The sequence below is a fragment of the Musca domestica genome, unplaced genomic scaffold (genome assembly GCF_030504385.1).
Source record: "Musca domestica strain aabys unplaced genomic scaffold, Musca_domestica.polishedcontigs.V.1.1 3, whole genome shotgun sequence".
In the NCBI taxonomy this organism is placed as follows: Eukaryota; Metazoa; Arthropoda; class Insecta; order Diptera; family Muscidae; genus Musca; species Musca domestica.
In genome coordinates this window covers 15228869-15247119 of record NW_026712299.1, presented here as the reverse complement: position 1 = coordinate 15247119, position 18251 = coordinate 15228869, and positions in this window count along the sequence as shown.

Genomic DNA, 18251 nt, shown 5'->3' with positions numbered 1-18251 from the left:
TGGTCGTCTATGAGAAGACCTTTTTCTGCTCTTCTATGAGAAGACATTCTCCATCTGGTCTGCTAGGAGAAGATCTTCCCCCTCTGGTCTTATATGAGAAGACCCTCTGTTATTCTCTCGTAGAAGACCCTCTGGTTTTCTATGAGAAGACCTTCTGGTCTTCTATGAGAAGACTTTCTGGTCTTCTATGAGAAGACTTTCTGGTCTTCTATGAGAAGACCTTCTGGTCTTCTATGAGAACACCTTCTTCTGGTCTTCTATGAGAAGACCTTCTGGTCTTCTATGAGAACACCTTTTTCTGGTCTTCTATGAGAAGACCTTCTGGTCTTCTATGAGAACACCTTCTTCTGGTCTTCTATGAAAAGACGTTCTTCTGGTCCTCTATGAGAAGACCTTCTTCTGGTCTTCTATGCGAAGACCTTCTTCTGGTCTTCTTGAGAAGACCTTCTTTTGGTCTTCTGTGGGAAGAACTTCTTCTGGTCTTCTATGAGAAGACCTTCTTTTGGTCTTCTGTGGGAAGACCTTCTCCCTGTGGTTTTCTATGAGAAGACCTTCTAGTCTTCAATGAGAAGACCTGAGCATCTTCTGTGAGAAGATCTTCTGGTCTTCTATGAAAAGGCCGTCTGGTCTTCTGTGAGGAGACCTCTATGTCCTCTGTGATAAGACATTTTGGTCTTCAATGAGAAGTCTCTTCTCGTCTTTTGTATCACGACCTTCGGTACGAAAACCCTATGTTATTCCAAACGACGACCTTCTAAACGCAATATTTTTGACTCCCTTGCTGGTCTTGTATATGAATCATATCGGTTGTAATTCCCACGACCTTTAATTATTCGAGTAATTCAGCTTTTCCGCTGGTTAATTGTTACTCTTACAATTTTGAATCAGAAATACTATTTTTAGTCAATGTCTAACAATTGTTATTATCAATGATGGAATGAACAAATTCTTATCAAAATGCTGATAACCCACTGAGAGTGCATTAGCACTTGTCTACCGAAACAAAACGAATATTTTTATCGAATATCTTTAGGCAATTATCTTCAGCCACCTGTTGAATTACCACCACGTAAACTAGTGCCGTCTGCTCTAGCTCACACTCCGCCTTCCCACCCGTTTTTACTACTGTACAAATTCCATTCATTTCAATTGCGATGAGTAGACAAGTTTACATTCTGTCATTTTATTAGACAGACAGCGATACTACAGCAGAAACAGTCGTCCGCCAATTATGGCAAGCATTGCGTTTTAAATTTGTAGTTCGAAAGAAAAGAAAATCTGCATTATTGTGCGCTCCGCAATAGTTTTGCGTGATTGTTATCTAAATGTTGTCGCTATCGCTTTGCATAGATCTGGTCTAGATAGAAGAGGTGTGACCATAAGTGGTACGAACTTAAATGGTCTATTTGCTTTTCGCAGACACGCTACATTTTTGAGTGATGCCAAGTTGCTGTTGGCTTAATAAAAATTCCAAGGAAACTCCTAATCGCCGAGTGCGAACATCAGGAGTTTAGAATAAATACTTTTTTGGAAGTAGTTAAGAAAAATAGATTTTGTTCCGAATATGGATTTTGGAAATCTGTACTGTACTTGTAAGAATAGTACTTAAAGGTACTACATTTTTGTATTGGGTGAGCGGATATTGATTAAAATCTGAAATTTGACATTAGGATCACTGTCAGTGCTTCAGGTAGAGATTTGAAGGTGGTTTTAGAAATATTTACTAAAAGAATTAAAGTTGCAGTAAGATTGGTTGGGCCAAAATTTTAAATAACCTCCACCATTTGAAAGGAATTTTCACAAAAAAAAAAAAAAAAAAAACAAGTAAGCAAAGGATATAGTCGTGCGAGGCCGACCATCTGATACCCTACAACATTACAATATGTAAGAAGCCCCCTTATATCCAAATCCATTTTAGAAGATTTTGCTTTTTAAATTATGTCACGGAGCGCTGCCCAGATATTACCCTTATTACATTTGCCAAATATTTACGCACTCCGTCGTCTGTTAGTTGTTGTGGTGCATTTTACAGCTAAATATAATCCAATGGTCATCAAAAATGCTAGAATTCTTTCCTGTCCTTAACTCTATTCTCAAGTGTGTCCATAGGCATCAACTGTGTGATCAGAATTTTTTTTCTGTTTTTGGTTAGTTTGCACCCCTAAATATTTTTCGATTATCTCCAAAAGCAATAGAGGGGTCTATCTCTAAATTTAGACTCATCTATATGATTTGCTTGCCCACGATATTTGCTTATATTCGTCAACGAGAAAAGCATAAAAAGCCATCCAAACCTACCCTTGTAAAAATTATCGTGAGAATTGGACGATAAATGCAATCTGTATATAATAAACCCAACCTGTGTTGTAAAGTGAAAAAAATATTACAAAATATACACTTCAATATTATAAGTCAAATTGAAAAAATCGCATGCCATAAAAAATGTGAAAAAATGAAAAAAAAATCACAAAATACTACCATGCGATTTTTTTAGATTTTATTCTTTTATGTCAGTAGGGCATTTAGAATTGCAAAATTTGTCAAAATCGGTCCAGCCATTCTTGAGATATTAACATTCTAGCTAACATCCCCTTCCTTTGTATGTATATATTATATATATTCGATATATTTACTATCGGCATCTACGTAACGGTCAGAATTGACCTGTTCGTCTATTTGTGATTTCGCCGGGACTAAAAATATTCGCGGTTTAATGGAAAATTTGAATTTTCTTTAACACAAATGGTATGGTCTATTTCAAACACTAATAATTGGAAGGCTTCTGCCCAGCCCTAAGCTCTAGCCCCATGCTAACTTCCGCGTCGATTGGTCTATAATTTCGACCTGTAAATTTTTCAGTTTTTGGTCCATTTCAACCCCTAAATATTATGCGATCACCTCCAAAAGAAATAGGGTTCTACTCTAGCCCCATGCTAACTTCCGCGTCGATTGGTCTATAATTTCGACCTGTAAATTTTTCAGTTTTTGGTCCATTTCAACCCCTAAATATTATGCGATCACCTCCAAAAGAAATAGGGTTCTATTCTGGCCATAACCCGACCTCCATTTTTGAGAGGATCGGGCCGTAACTGCGACCTGTAGCGTGATTACAATTTAACATGGACAGACGGACAGAAGGAAGGACGGACATACATAGCTAAATCGACTCAGCTCGGCTAGATAAGAAGATCCATATATACTTTCCTATGTGGAAAACCAATATTTCGAAGTGTTACATAATTTTTATACCCCCAACACAAAGTGTTGTAGGGTATAAAAAAACTTGAAAAAATGCAACCAAAATAATAGAAATTCTGAATATAGCGAGCTACCGTTATAAGTAGGCTGTATGGCGACGTGGACCTGCAGATGCAATTTTCTTGTATAGGCTGTAGTACACATTAGAGACATCAAATAAAAATTTTGAAACAATTACGGTGAATAATGTCGCTAAAATTATTTAAATACCGAATAAATTAAGGTAGGTAATTGAGGTATGGGGATATACCAAAAGACGGAACCCATTTTCAGTACCAAATGTCCTGCAGACCTAATACATATACGAGTAAAATTGTATCAACATACCTTACTTCGTTCGGCAGCTAGACTGATTTCCAAAGACGGATAGACATCGACATAGAATTTTATGCTGATTAAGAATATACAGGGTGAGATGAAAAAACTGCAACAAAGTAAAACACCATAATTTTTGCACTTTTATTGAATGAAAGCAAAAAATGTCGGAAATAGCATCAAATTTTAGAATAAGTTTAGATTTGTTCGAATTGGTCACCTTTGGCACGATTTATGGCCTTCAAACGGCCAATGAAACCGTCACACGCTGCCCGAATGTTGCTCTGCGGTATTTTGGCCCATTTCCGGCGAAGCGCTTGCTTGAGGTGATAGACACTTTGGTATTTGTTAGTGTCAACCTTGCTTTCCAAAATACTCAATACACAATAGTCCAACGGGTTGTGTATTCGGAGATTTTTTTGGCCATTTTGTCGAAATGAAGCGAGGAATCTCATTTTGTAACCATTCTTGGGTGCCGCGTGCTGAGTGCGATGGTGCTGAGTCCTGTTGGAATATCCAAGGTCTGCGGCCCAAGGTTTGCTTGCCCAAGGATTTTATACACCCTCCAGAATATTTTCGCGATAATATTCAGCATTTATTCTGATGCCACGGTCGAATAATACGAGCAGAGAGCGACCATCGGCTGTTGTGTCGGCCCAAACTATCACCATGGCCGGCGCTTGAATTCTGGTGGCCAACCGAAGACGCACATTTTCAGTTGACCTCTTCGGCAAGTAAACACGATCATTTTGTTTGTTTATAAACTGCTGGGCAACGAATGTTTTCTGAGAAATCCTAATTCCGCAGTTCACCACTTTTGGCCAAGCGAAACAACTCTTTACCTCTTTTGAGTATATTTTGCTTCTGTAGCGGTGAAAATTCATGCACTTTTTGGAATTTCAATGGCTCTACCCCGAGCTCATTTTTCAATATTTGCCGAAAGCCGAATGGAATATTGTGATATGTTCAGCTCACGAGCCATTTTTCGGCCACTGCGACGCGGGTTTCGATCAAGTTGCTTCTTTATTTTTCGCACCATTTCTGCTTATGTTGCTGTTTTCTTCCATCCACTTCCTTGACGTCGGGCTGCGCTACCAGTATCACGATAACGAGAGATGGTGCGAGACACGAGTGCTCTACGATATCCACTTGTGGTTTTCCAGCCAAATATAAAGAAATCACAATATCACGCTTGAGTTCCATCACGAATAATTTGTTTTTTCTGGAAAGTTCTCACCAAAATGATTTTGTACGCTTGTAAACAATATAATGAGCTGTCACTGGAATAATTTTAACAGCTGTCGGAAAAATATGCATAGTTGGTTGCAGTTTCTTCATCTCACCCGTATGCTACGTGATATATGTAGTATGCGAAATCCATGTCCGAAATACTTTAATAGCATTCTCCAATATTTTGCCAGGTTCACTTCTTCTAGTACCTCCTCCATGCATATTGAGCGGAAATAATATAATGTACATATGTGCTATTAACCTTGATAGTCTATTCTTTCCCAAATAATATTCAATATAAAATATTCCAGAAATCGTAATCCATGACAGAAAGTAGAGTGTATCCATCTATACATACATTATGGTCATGTCGATGTCTTTAGCCTCTTGGTATGTCACCGAATCACCCAGTTGTTTGTTTGTTTACTCAAATATGTACAACAGATTTGTAACAGTGGCTTAACCATATACGATCACAAACGATTAGAACGCACCCATTGATACTTGTCTGTATCTCTGGCTAACAGGCTGGCTGCTTGGCTCGTTGCTGGCTTGTCTTGTCACTTATTTGGTCTGCCATTTGTTAATCGCTCCAATTGTGCAATATAAAAAAACAAAAATAAAAATCTCTACAAAAAGCGCAAGCGTATCTGAAAATGGAAGTTAATCTTAACACCTGTTTGCATTCGGACCATATTGACTGTCAATATTTGAACTGCCTCAACAACTGGAGCCTGGAACGGTGCAAATGGAAACAGACAGACAGACAGCTCATTGTTGTCGGCATTAATGTACATACTACGTACGTATGCATATTTTGTTGAATTTATTCATTTAATTTATGCAAAATTATTAAAATTTTGCTTTTGTTTGCAATAAAAAATACAATATTTTTTCTCTCTTTTTTTCCATTATTTTATTGAGTTATTTTTTGTGGGTTTCTTTTTTCAAAAAAATATCTGATGTAATTTTATCACAGAATTACATCGTATTAACAGGTTAGTGGATATATATAGGCGTTTGTATGTGTATCTGTGACGGTGTGGCATGGAGCGACATTGGCGTGGCTAAAAGTGTTGGAAAAGTATATCGTTTTGAATTGCGCGTGTGTGTGTTTCGATTTCTTCATCTCCATCTATCTGCCGATTGCATTTCATTCATTTTCTGAATGATTTTTATGATAATTAGATTTCTGAACGTTCTGAAAACGTAAAACCTGCAGATGTAGACTTTGTCAATGATGACTAGACCAATGGTGATTTCATCAGACATTTTTGAGAGATATCCCTTCGAAAATATGACAATGCAAATTATTAATAAAAATAATAAATATTTGTTTTTGTTTTGATTTTTTATATAGCGAATGGAATGTGGGTAGTGCTTTTAAACACGTAATGAAATTAAGAGTATATACTGATGAAAGGGTGTGTGGGAGCGTATACTCAACGTCGTTACTAATACGCATCGAGTGGCAAATGAGCACAAATTCGATGGCAATATCAGGAATTTGTGAGAAATTAAAAAATTATGTTAGCTTAGCTTGTTTTTTTTTTTCTTCTTCATACGAAAAGTACTAAAATGTACTAAAAATTGAAACCTTCTAGAATTTTAAAATTTGGAATGAGACTCACTAATGGAGTGTAGGATAGATGTACCAAAGGGTTTTGGAAATTGGAACTTTAAGTTTACGAAAAGTTGTAAAATGGTACTAAAATTCTAAAGTGGTAGCATTTGATACTATGTGAATGAAAAGAGCTAAAAATTCGAATTTTGATATAATAATCAAGGTTGGAAAATAAGGTTGATATTTATGGTGGCTTTGAAAATGTGTACTAAGTGGGAGACTGTACGATATTGTACTAAATTTGATACAGTTTGGTTAAGAGTGAATGGATAAAGCTGAACTTTTGAAGTTTTTTAGGCGTCCCTGTTGGTGATATTTTTGTGATAAAGAGGTATTTTTCGAAATTTGTAGTACACTTTCACGAAAAGTACTAATTAATTCTATATTTGGTACAATTTGGTTTTGGGCGAAAAGATAGTGTTTGAAATGTGAAATTTGATATTATGGTCGCCTTTTATGTGTAGCCAGGACACATGGAAGTATAATTGTACGAAGTGTACTGAATGTTACTATAATTGGAAATGGGTCAACGTACAGAGATAAAACTCTGAAATTAATATTTCGATTACTGATGACATCTATGTTTGATAAATGCGTCTTATATTTGAACGAAAAGTACTAAATTGTACTAAATTTGGTATTGAGTGAAGGGATAGGATCCTCAAACTTGTTATTGAGTTCTTTGTTGATATTTAGAACTAAGATATGGAGGTGATATAGATAGTTGTACTATAATTGTACGAAAAATACTAAGCGGCACTAAATTGTGTATCGTGTGAAGGATAGAGTTGAAATCGTGAAATTTGATATAGATGTCACTGGTGTTCTATAGGAAGACATCCAGGTCTTCTATAGGAAGACATCCAAATCTTCTATAGGAAGACATCCAGACCATCAGGTCTTTTTATACGAAGACCTTCAGGTCTTTTTATACGAAGACCTTCAGGTCTTTTTATACGAAGACCTTCAGGTCTTCTATACGAAAACCTTCAGGTCTTCTATACGAAAACCTTCAGGCCTTCTATACGAAGACCTTCAGGTCTTCTATACGAAGACCTTCAGGTCTTCTATACGAAGTCCTTCAGGTCTTCCATACGAAGACCTTCAGGTCTTCTATACGAAGACCTTCAGGTCTTCTATACGAAGACCTACAGGTCTTCTATACGAAGTCCTTCAGGTCTTCCATACGAAGACCTTCAGGTCTTCTATACGAAACCTTCATGTCTTCTATACGAAGACCTTCTGGTCTTTCATACGAAGTCCTTCTGATCTTCCATAGAGAAGACCGCTTGGTCTCCCATACATTCTGGTCTTCCACAGAGCATACCATCTGGTCTTCTATGAAAAGACCTTCTTGGCGGAAGACCTCCTGCTGTTCTAGGAGAAGATATTCTGAAATTTTAGGAGAATACCTTCCGCTTGGAGAATATCTGGTGCTGTTTCAGGAGAAGAACCTCTGGTCTTCTGCCAGAAGACCTTCTTGTCTTCTATGAGTGACTTCGGTCTTCTGTGTGAGGATCTTTGGTCTTCTACCTTTTGAATATTCTTTTGAACTTTTACGAGTAGACCATCTGGTCTTCTAAGAGAAGCCCCTGCGGTCTTGTATGAGAAGACCTTCTAGTCTTCTATACGAAGGCCTGGTCTGTTCTTCTATACGAATACCTTCTTGTCTTCTATACAAAACCATAGAGAAGACCTTCTGGTAGAAAACCGTCTGGTTTTCAATACCTCTTGTCTTCCATAGCGAATACTTTCTGGTCTTCTATGAAAAGGCTTTCTGATATTCTTTGAGAAGACCTTCTGGTCTTCTATAAGAATACCTTCTTGTCTTTTATGAGAAGACCTTCTTGTTTTTTATGAGAAGACCCTCTGAAAAAAACCCGTCTGGGTTTCTGTACGAAGACCATCTGGACTTCTATACTACACGAAGACCGTCTTGTCTTCCATAGAGAATACCTTCTGGTCTTCTATGAAAATAACTTCTGGACTTCTATAAAAAGACTTTCTAGTCTCCTCTTCAAAAAAATACATTTTGGTCTTCTATGAGAACACCTTCTGGTCTTCTATAAAAATACCTTCTTGTCTTCTGTGACAAGTCTATCTAGTCGTCTATGGCAAAAGCCCATCTGGTCTTCTATGAGAATCCCATCTTTTCTTCTAGTAGAATCCCATCTGGTCTTCTATAGTAGCGCATCTGGTCTTCTATGAGAAGCCCATCTTATTTTCTATGCAAAGACCTTATGGCTTCTATGAGAAGCCCATCTGGTTTTCTATACCAAGACCTTCTGATATTCTATAGGAAGATCATCTGGTCTGTTCTTCTATACGAAAACCTTCTGGTCTTCTATAAGGAGAACTTCTTGTCGAATTATCCTCAGTGTCTGGATTTCGATATTTTGGAAACTTACTAATATTTTTGTCTAGGTTTTGGAATTCTATTTAACACAGCAATTTTGTAGCTGAAAATGCGGCGATTAATTTTTGATTGGTATATTAGCTTCGGCACTTTAAAAGACCCACTTGGGTGTTTTCCAAATTTTTGTTTAGTTATTCTCATTTCATAGGGCACCATCCGAGCTTAGCAATGTTTAGGGATAGTATGAATATAGATTATCATAAGTATTAAAGTTTCTTTTAAGTTAAAACTTATTGAGAACGCTAAAAAGTATGCTTTAAAAACTTGGAACATATATTTGACATTTTTACATACCACCATGGTAAAGCTAAGAAGGTAAAGTCAATTTTAATATGCATCTCTGCATTTTCTGTAATTTACCTTATCAAATGTCACAGCATAAAATTAGGTTTCCATATCTGATTTGTGTATTTAAAATTGTTTATAAATATATATTTTGACAATGAGTTGTTGTCAAATGAAAAATTTTGAAAATATTGAAAACATATGATTGCCTGACTTTACCTTTTTGATTCTGCCATGCCTACCACTTTAACATATGAGTCATCATGATATTTTATAGTATACTTTTAGACGTTCTGCTCTAATACACTTAAATTATGGCATATATAAAATACAAGGGTATTTATAGCTTTACTTTTAATTTAAAATCTGTTGGGAAAATTTAGATTTTCAATATTGTAAGTATTTCTATAATATAATGTGTAATCGGGTATTCAGTTTTTGGCATTTTTATACCCTAAAACACTATGTGTTGGGGTCAATCTAGCTTTGTATGTCCGTCCGTCCGTCTGTCCATGTTAATTTGTAATCACTCTACAGGTCGCAATTATGGTCCGATCTTCACGAAATTTAAAATGGAAGTGGGGTTAGGGTCAGAATAGAAGCCTATTTCTTTTGGAGATGATCTCCAAATGTTTAGGGGTTGAAATGGACCATATACTGAAAAAATATCGGATTTTGCAGTAGCTATACAGGTCGCAATTATAGACCAATCGACGAGGAATTTCGGATGTAGTTAGAGTTTAGGGCGGGGAAGAAGCCTACCAATTTGGGTGGTCAGCGGATAATATTTAGCGGGTAAAATAGACCATATCTTTTGTGTTGAAAAAATTCAACATTTTTCATTAAATCGCGAATATTTCAAATCCCGGCGAAATCACGAAGCCATGACAAGGTTACTTCGGACCTTTACATTGATGTTAACATCCAACAAATCGGATTTATAGCAAAATATGTGCGATATATATGTCTATCAAAGAAGATATGCTTGAAAGATCTCTTATGTGTCGAGAACGGCTGAACTGATTTCGACAGTTCTCATTAATTCAGAATGGTCTCTTGGCAGGAAACAAAAAACGTCTAAAAAAATCGCATAAAAATATCTCTCTAAAGATGAAAATATTGATTTTGGATCATTTTCTCATATTTTTTTCAATTTTGTCATATTTTTGGCATATTTTCATTTTGAATTAAACATTTGGTAATATTTATACAGCTAACAAAACTAAGTAGTTAGGATATCAGGATATCATATACAGATCGCATTTATGGCCCGATCCTTGCAAGATTTTGCATGGGGATAAGATGAGGGTCAGAATAGAAGCATACTCTTTTTGGAGATTATCGCCATATATTTAGGGGTTGAAATAGACCAAAAAACTGCAAAATTGTCAGCAGGTCGTAATTATCGCCCGACACTCACGCACAACTTTTGTAGACAAAATACGAAAATGTCCATTCTAGTGACTTTTTGGAGAATTCACAAATACAGGAAAGACCCACTTCTGACTATTTCGTTAACGCTGATTTCGTTGAAGAATATAGTCAAATGTCTGTATCTCATATAGATCCGCTTCAGTCAAAAACCAATAATAAATGTTAATCTTTTGCCACTACTGAGAGATTATAGGTCTTTGGGAAATATTGGTTCCAGATCTAGGAAGACCATTTAAGTGCAACATTTACCAATAAATTAGAAATGAGCAAATTAGTTTAAGTTGCTATTATTCGAAAATTAGAGAACGAAACCTGATGGTTTTCTTTTATTATTTGTCACAATATCTTGTAGAATTCTTTCGAGTATCTCGCCTATATAAACTGTATCACTTATTATAGTGTTGTAGGGTATTCAACGGTCGGCCCCGCTCGACTGTAGCCTTTGCTTACTTGTTTTTTATTTTATATCTGGAACTGAGTGTTCAACTGTGTAACCCCAAAAACCTAAAATTTTTCAAAGATGAATTGATTACCTTTTTAATTTTTTTTTATTATAAAATTTATATTCCAATTACATTAAATTTAATCCACATGGAAGGCAATAATTTTTAAAGAATAAATTTACATTTAAATCAATCATTTCAAATTACGCCTCTAATTCATCAATACGTCGTCATTGCAAATGCAAATCGAAATATGTAAAACAGTTCAATTCGTTCATTACCAAAATGTCATTGATCTAATCTACCCAGTTGTCTTGTCCGCTTGTCACAAATACGCATTAGAAACAAATCATAATAATTTGTTCTTTGCTAATATTGAACATCAATTGCAGTTTGTTAGTTTCCGTCCGGCCGTCCGTCCGTCATTCGTCTTTTTTATGATTCATTGAAAACAAATTGCAGCAGCAGTAGCAACGGCAAAAAACCCTCAATGAAATGTCAATACTTTGATGAATTTACAACTTTGCTATTACTACGAACTGCTCAATAGAGTCAACGAGTCAGTCGGACAGTCACACCGTCAGTCACTCGCTACGTCTTTCCTTTGCCAGAACGTATTAATTAAAAGATTAGTTATTGCGACAGCAACAAAGTCGACATGAAATTGCTGCAGTTACAAGTCTTTATGAGATTTGCCGTCGAGATAACCGACCGACCGCAGATTTATTAAGTTTCGAAATTACTTAGGCAAACGATCGATCATTAATACGAAACATGATCGCTAAGATAGGACTGGCGAGTGTTAGGGTAATTGAAGAGGCGTCATTTGGCTGAAATGGAAACTCTGTAACCCAACAAAAAAAATCGAAAATCGTCTAGACTGGAGGTTGTCAAGATGTTCAGAGAACTAGACCACCGGACCCTACCCATAGCGATCTGTGTTTAAAATCAGCCACCCTCTCCACTGGTAGCACAACATTGACACCAAATGCAAGCGCGCCAATAATTGAGTGATTATCATCAACTCAACTAGAATTCCAACCACGGCAACCTGTTCTCGCTCACACTGAATACGTAAAAACTACAAAACATTTTTCCTGGAATTGTTAAATTAATTCATTTATTGCCGAATGCTAAACAGCAGATCAAAGTTTAATGAAAAACGATTCAAGCTAAAATTGTTCATTAGCTTCGATTTTTTTTTTTATTTTTTGTAATTAGCGCATATGTTTCTAATCGTTTTGAGAAACACACATGGACTGAGAAATTCTAGGAAAACTTGGGTTTCATTTATCATTTTTATACCCTACAACACTATGTGTTGGGGGTATTATAAGTTTGATTGGGCCAAAAATTATGTAACACCACGAAATATTGATTTCCCACATAGGAAAGTATATATGGATCTTCCTATCTCTCCAAGCTGAGTTGATCTAGCTATGTATGTCCGTCCGTCCGTCTGTCCGTCTGTCCATGTTAATTTGTAATCACTCTACAGGTCGCAATTATGGCCCGATCTTCACGAAATTTAGAATGGAGGTGGGGCTAGGGTCAGAATAGAACCCTATTTCTTTTGGAGATGATCGCTTGAAATGGTTGAAATGGACCAAATACTGAAAAAATGTCGGATTTTGCAGTAGCTATACAGGTCGCATGTAGCTAGAGTTTAGGGCGGGGAAGAAGCATACCAATTTGGGTGGTCATCGGATAATATTTAGCGGGTAAAATAGACTATATCTTTTGTGTTGAAAAAATTCAAAATTTTTCATTAAACCGCGAATATTTTAAATCCCGGCGAAATCACAAAGCCATGACAAGGTAACTTCTGATCTTTACATTGATGTTAACATCCAACAAATCGGATATATAGAAAAATATGTGCGATATATATGTTTATCAAAGAAGATATGCTTGAAAAATCTCTTATATGTCGAGAACGGCTGAACTGATTTCGACAGTTCTCATTACTTCAGAATGGCCTCTTGACAGGAAAGAAAAAACGTCTAAAAAATCGCATAAAATTATCTCTCTAAAGATGAAAATATTGATTTTGTAAAATTTTCTCATATTTTTTCAATTTTGTCATATTTTTGGCATATTTTCATTTTGAATTAAACATTTGGTAATATTTCTACAGCTAACAAAACTAAGTAGTTAGGATATCAGAATATCATATACAGATCGCATTTATGACCCGATCCTTACGAAATTTTGCATGGAGATAATATGAGGGTCAGAATAAAAGCCTACTCTTTTTGGAGATGATCGCCATATATTTAGGGGTTGAAATGGACCAAAAAATGCAAAATTGTCTGCAGGTCGTAATTATTGCCCGATCCTCAGGCATATTTGAATGGGGGTTACCGGACATTACAAAAGCCAAGCAGTTTTGATGGGCATCCTAAAATATTCAATGTGTTAAATAGTTTGCCAACTTTTGTAGACAAAATACGAAAATGTCCATTCCAGTGACTTTATGGAGAATTCACAAATACAGGAAAGACGCACTTCTGACTATTTCGTTAACGCTGATTTCGTTGAAGAATATAGTCAAATGTCTGTATCTCATATAGATGCGTTTCAGTCAAAAACCAATAATAAATGTTAATCTTTTGCCACTTCTGAGAGATTATAGGTCTTTGGAAATATTGGTTCCAGATCTAGGAAGACCATTTACGTGCAATATCTTCCAATAAATTGGAAATGAGCAAATTAGTTTAAGTTGGTATTATTCGAAAATTAGAGAATGAAACCTGATGGATTTCTTTTATTATTTGTCACAATATCTTGTGGAATTGTTTCGAGTATCTCGCCTATATAAATTGTATCGTTTATTATAGTGTTGTAGGGTATTCAACGGTCGGCTCCGCTCGACTGTAGCCTTTGCTTACTTGTTTGTTATTTTTTAGAAGAAAGACAATGATTAAAAAAATATTTATATCCGTAGAGATTATAACTTTGTTGTGAAGGAGTGGTGCTGAACATTTACAATAACATAAAGTACTAGTCACTTTTTTTTTTTTTTTGCTTGAATAAAATGAGGGAAAATTTACCCTTCAAAAGTGAACTATTAATGGATATTTTGACTTAGAGTTGAAAGGTGTTAAATTAGTAGTAAACAAGTAAAAAAGCAGTAAGTTTGGCCGGGCCGAACTTTGAATACCCTCCACCATTTGGAACGAATTTGGCAATTCTCAAAAACAATAAAATCCGTTAAAAATTCTGTTAAAATCTTAACATTTGTCATAAGCCATTACAATATTCAAATGAGAAACTTAAAAAAAAATCGGTTATAATATAGATAAAATCAAAATTCCGAATATGGGGGGGTACCGTTAAATGGGGGACGTGGACCTACATGGCCTATTTTCAATACAGACGTAACATTCATTTGAGCAAAATTTATTTTTTGAGATAAATCGACATAGAATTTTATGCTGATCAAGAATATATATACTTTGTGGGGTCTAAAATGTGTATTTCGAGGTGTTACAAACGGAATGACAAACTTAATATACCCTCCATAATATGGTGGAGGGTATAAAAAACGAAAACACTAAGAAAAGTTCATAAAAAATAGGGAATATTTTCTTGTTGGCAATATTGATGCAATTTTTCCGAAATAAATAATGGAAATGGACATTTCTCCTCCTTAGTAACTTATATTTAAATTTTGTCATGAGCGTTTAAGGCTAACCTTCTAACATTATGCTTTATAGAAAAATGTTACATAATCTCATATAAAGAACTACTTTAACCCCAAAACTTTGTTTTAATATTTACGAATTCCTTTCGTTTCTGGCAATTTAAGCATCCAAACACATGTCCCAAAATTTCTACCTAAACAATATGTGGTGTTAAGATGGTTGATTGCGATCCAATCAACCGACCATGTGATATCCTACAACACTAAAATATGTTCGAAGACTCCTAATATCAAAATCAATTTTGGAAAATTTCTTTTTATACCCAACAACACTATGTGTTGGGGTATTATAATTTTGATTGGGCCACAAATTATGTAACACCTCGAAATATTGGTTTCCCACATAGGAAAGTATATATCTCGCTGAGCTGAGTTAATCTAGCTATGTATGTCCGTCCGTCTGTCCCTCTACAGGTCGCAATTATGGCCCCATCTTCACGAAATTTAGAATGCAGGTGGGGATGGGGCCAGAATAGAAGAAATGGACCAAAAACTGAAAATTTTCCTGAATTTGCAGTTAATCTCTAGGTCGCAATTATAGACCAATCCACCGGGAAGTTAGCATGGGGTTAGAGCATAGGGCTGTGTAATATTTAGTGGGTGAAATAGACCATAAAATTTCTGTTAAATAAAAGTCAAATTTTCCATTGAACCGCGAATATTTTTAATCCCGACGAAATCACAAATAGACGGACAGGTTAATTCTGACCGTTACCTACATGCCGATAGTAAATATATCGGATACATATAGCGAAATATATACAATGTGAATATACAAAGGAAGGGGATGTTAGGTAGAATGCTTACATCTCTAAAATGGCTGTACCGATTTTTTCCAAATTTTGTCGGTTCAGAATGCCCGCTTGGCATAGAAGTATAAAATCTAAAAAAATCGCATAAAGAGATATCAATAATGATGTTAATGTAGATTTTGTAGCATTTTATGATATATTTAGCTTTTTCCATATTTTTATGGAAATGCGATTATGCATGCGATTTTTTAATTATACCCTACAACACTATGTGTTGGGGGTATTATAAGTTTGATTGGCCCAAAAATTATGTAACACCTCGAAATATTTGTTTCCCACATAGGAAAGTATATATGGATCTTCCTAGCTCGCCGAGCTGAGTCGATCTAGCTATGTATGTCCGTCCGTCCGTCCGTCTGTCCGTCTGTCCATGTTAATTTGTAATCACTCTACAGATCGTAATTATGGCCCGATCTTCACGAAATTTAGAATGTAGGTGGGGCTTGGATCAGAATAGAACCCTATTTCTTTTGGAGATGATCGCCAAATGTTTAGGGGTTGAAATGGACTAAATACTGGAAAAATTTCGGATTTTGAAGTAGCTATACAGGTCGCAATTATACACCAATCGAATTTCGCGTGTAGATAGAGTTTAGGGCGGGGAAGAAGCCTACAAATTTGGGTGGTCATCGGATAATATTTAGCGGGTAAAATAGACCATATCTTTTGAGTTGAAAAAATCAAAATTTTTCATTAAACCGTGAATATTTTAAATCCCGGCGAAATCACAAAGCCATCACAAGGTTACTTCTGACCTTTACATTGATGTTATTATCCAACAAATCGGATATATAGCAAAATATGTGCGATATATATGTCTATCAAAGAAGATATGCTTGAAAGATCTCTTATATGTCGAGAACGGCTGAACTGATTTCGACAGTTCACATTAATTCAGAATGGCCTCTTGGCAGGAAAGAAAAAATGCCTAAAAAAATCGCATAAAAATATCTCTCTAATGATGAAAATATTGATTTTGTAAAATTTTCTCATATATTTTTCAATTTTGTCATATTTTTGGCATATTTTCATTTTGAATTAAACATTTGGTAATATTTATACAGCTAACAAAACTAAGTAGTTAGGATATCAGGATATCATATACAGATCGCATTTATGGCCTGATCCTTACGAAATTTTGCATGGGGATAAGATGAGGGTCAGAATAGAAGCCTACTCTTTTTGGAGATGATCGCCATATATTTAGGGGTTGAAATGGACCAAAAAACTGCAAAATTGTCGGCAGGTCGTAATTATCGCCCGATCCTCACGCACATTTGAATTGGGGTTACCGGACATTGCAAAAGCCAAGCAGTTGTGGATGGCCATCCAAAAATATTCAATGTGTAAAGGAGTTTGCCAACTTTTGTAGACAAAATACGAAAATGTCCATTCCAGTGACTTTTTAGAGAATTCACAAATACTGACTATTTCGTTAACGCTGACTTCGTTGAAGAATATAGTCAAATGGCTGTATCTAATATAGATGCGTTTCAGTCAAAAAGCAATAATAAATGTTAATCTTTTGCCACTTCTGAGAGATTATAGGTCTTTGGGAAATATTGGTTCCAGATCTAGGAAGACCATATAAATTAGTTTAAGTTGCTATTATTCGAAAATTAGAGAACGAAACCTGATGGTTTTCTTTTATTATTTGTTACAATATCTTGTGGAATTCTGTCGAGTATTTCGCCTATATAAACTGTATTATTATAGTGTTGTAGGGTATTCAACGGTCGGCCCCGCTCGACTGTAGCCTTTGCTTACTTGTTTTACTTATAATATTGAAGTGTACATTTTGTTAAGATATTTTTACCTCAGTTTGGGGTTATTATATGCAGATTGCAATTATCGTCCCATAATAATGTTCCCGATTTTGCAGTCACAAATAGAAACCAAAGGACACGACATATCGCATAAAATTAGAGTTTAGGACATATAGATTAGTCTAAATTTTGGAGATACAGAGGGGCCTCTTGCTTTTGGAGATGATCTCAAAATATTTAGGGGTTCAAATGAACAAAAAAGTGAAAAAAATGTCCTGATCACACAATTGAAGCCAATCGACACGCCTGAGAAGAGAGTTAAGGAGAGGGAAGAATTCTAGCATTTTGGTTGACCATTGGAGTATATTTAGCTGTAAAGTACACCACAAGAATTAACAGCACGACGGAGTGCATAAATACTGGGCAAATGTCCCCTGTCAAAATGGTAAGTGTAATATTTGGGAAGTGCTCTGTGACATAATTTCAAAAGCGGAATCTTCCAAAATGGATTTGGACATAAGGGGGCTTCTAACATACTGTAGTGTTGTATGGTATCACATGGTCGGTCCCGCACGTCTATAGCCTTTGCTTACTTGTTTTTGTTTATTATACCTTACAACACAATGTGTTGGGGGTATTAAAAGTTTGATTGGTCCAGAAATTATGTAACACCTCGAAATATTGGTTTCCCACATAGGAAAGTATATATTGATCTTCCTATCTCACCGAGCTGAGTCGATATAGCCATGTAAGTCCGTCCGTCTGTCCGTGTAAATTTGTAATCAAGCAATTATAGTCCGATCTTCACGAAATTCAGAATGAAGGTGGGGATAGGGTCAGAATAGAACCCTATTTCTTTTGGAGATGATCGCATAATATTTAGGGGTTGAAATGGACCAAAAACTGAAAAAATCCTGATTTTGCAGTTGCTCTACAGGTCACAGTTATAGACTAATCGACGC